The sequence below is a fragment of the Propithecus coquereli genome, unplaced genomic scaffold (assembly GCF_000956105.1).
Source record: "Propithecus coquereli isolate 6110/MARCELLA unplaced genomic scaffold, Pcoq_1.0 Scaffold285, whole genome shotgun sequence".
Taxonomy (NCBI): domain Eukaryota; kingdom Metazoa; phylum Chordata; class Mammalia; order Primates; family Indriidae; genus Propithecus; species Propithecus coquereli.
In genome coordinates this window covers 966,564-969,111 of record NW_012148452.1, presented here as the reverse complement: position 1 = coordinate 969,111, position 2,548 = coordinate 966,564, and the positions used below count along the sequence as shown (strand labels likewise).

Genomic DNA, 2,548 nt, shown 5'->3' with positions numbered 1-2,548 from the left:
AACAAACAAAAACATTTCTCTTAAAAAGCTATGTTTTGAAGAACTTATGTTGAGAGAATATGCATACTATGCAAATTATGCTTTGAGAGCTTTTGAGAAGTAAACCAGATATAGCATTCGTGTTTATTTCCCTTGTTCTTCTTAAAGACATGCAGTTGTTATAGCATAAGATGAAAAGTGAATAATTTGGTATGGTCAATTGTTATTCCTCTTCTCAGGTCTGACTGCACAGTTCATCTTAGCTTAATGTTTCTTTAAGTTCAAAATTAACAAACATTATGTTTACTACCCCCTACTTTCTTACCTCTTCACTAGGTCTCTTCCCTCCAAGCTATTGTACATATCAATGCCCAGTCTTCCTAATATTGCTTTTATCACATCCTTTCTTTGCTCAAAAATGTCCTATTGCTCCCTTTACTCATGGGATAAAGTCCATACTTCTTAAGCTAACACTCAAGACGCTCAATAGTGTGACCTAGATCTCTTTAACTTGAACCCTTCAAAAATTACCTCATAGTCCCTTGAGGATACTTTATTCTTTCTTACAGCTCTGCTTTTGATAACACTTCTGTTGAAATGTTTTGTCCAAATCCAAATCATACTCGTCTTTTAAACTCTGGTATATTTCCTACTCTTCCATGGTCTTTCTCAGTCATTTTCAGCCCTCTGTGTATTCTTATTTCCTCAGGATAACTTAGTGACAATTGCTTTATGATATTTCCTTGTTAGTTAGGACTCTTTCGATTGCCAGTGACACAAACCTTCAAAAAGAGTTCAAGGAAAAATACTTGACTTTCTCTTCATAGTGATGGCTTTATTCTTAGGCAAGCTATCTCCTTTTGGGAACAAAGATAACCACAAGCAGCTAACTAACCTGGAAAAAAGAACATGGTCTCATATTAGTCCCCCTAAATTACTTCGATTGGCTTACCTTGGATCATGTATCTATTCCTGAATCTGACAGTCACTGTGACTACAGAGAGATGGAGTGCTCTATTTAACTGACAAGCCTGGGTTATGAGTCTTACTCTGTTGTGAAAGTAGCGATGTCCTTTATTTCACAGATAAATAGTCCTGCTTCGCATCACACGGGAGTTGGGGAAGAGCACTTCTTGAAATGAAGGATTGCAGAACAGATTAAAATGAAACAGACGTATACTATGTTGTGTTAGTATTTTTTGAGACTCATTTGAATCTTGTGCTGTTATTTTACTTTTAAAGGTTTTATACTCTGTTGTAAAAATTATTTTGGAAACTCCTTTGTAGGGGAGGGGGATTTCATAGGGGATTTTATATCCTTCTGTGTAGACAGCGGTACCTTGATCCAGGCTCAGTTAACACATATTTTTGTTGTCGATAGGTTTACGAAGTATTTTGAGAGTAAAAAATAGCAAACTCAGTAATGTAGAGCTGATATTGGTTGGCCTTAGTGTTTCAGAGGTTTTATTTAAGACCTAGAATCAGTTGCTTATGTAATTGTACTTGCAATATTGGCCATAGTGTGAATTTTTAAACAAAATATTTTGCCCGCTACTGTTAAATTCATTTTGCCAAATGTTTTACAGGAAAATTCTTTTATCTTATAGATGGATTTAAATCTGAAAGAACAGGTTGTCATCTTAGATGAAGCTCACAACATTGAGGACTGCGCTCGGGAATCAGCAAGTTACAGTATAACAGAAGTTCAGCTTCGGTTTGCTCGAGATGAACTAGATAGTTTGGTCAACAATAATATACGGAAGAAAGACCATCAACCTCTACGAGCTGTGTGCTATAGCCTCATTAAGTAAAAATATTTGTCTATCAGTGTATTTGTGCTGCCTTTATATTAAAAACATGTTTGATTATGCCAGAGTGTTTTAAAGTTAGTAAACTTTGATTAACCAGGCTACTTGGGAAATGGGTTGTTCCTTCCTCTTGAAAAAAAGTTGAAAAAAGTCCCACCTTTTGTCTTGTTCAAAAGAATGTAATGGACATAATTGATTTTAAAAATTAATAATCGTGAATCTTATTCTTAATTTAGCAGGATAACTTAACGGTCCCAAAAGATGTGTATAGGACATTGAACAGAAATGAAACATAGTTTTAGTTAATAATATTTTTAAATTCTGGATCATGGCTTTACTTTATTTCTTTATCGTCCAATTTGGGTAGGATTCTAGTTTGATGAGTTTTAATTAACCAAGATTTCCACACCATAAAATAATACAGTTAGTAGTAATTTTATTAAAATTTGCATTCTGTAATTTCCCATCTATTAAACATTAAGTTGTTGATCTAGAATCTTGTTATCTTAGAAAAAGCCTCCTCTGACTCTACATCCCATTTCATTTATTGTAGCATTTTTCTCTTTCCTTCACAGTATACTTTTTGAAAACTTGTATGCTATACAGTCCCATGGTTTGAACATAAAACATATACAAATTTATGTAGTAAAAACCTCCATCCTACCCTGTCCCCAATCTGCTAAGTTTCTGTTCTCCTAAACAAGTTTATTTCTTGTTTTTTTTTTTTTTTATTTCAATAGATTTAGGGAGTACAAATGTTT

General features: G+C 33.9%; 1 protein-coding gene across 1 annotated transcript in view; it reads left to right on the top strand.

Annotated features, from left to right (window-relative positions):
* BRIP1 (BRCA1 interacting protein C-terminal helicase 1) overlaps positions 1-2,548 on the top strand; it is a 237,298-nt gene that overhangs the window by 83,285 nt on the left and 151,465 nt on the right. The gene's annotated exons all lie outside the window — the stretch shown is intronic.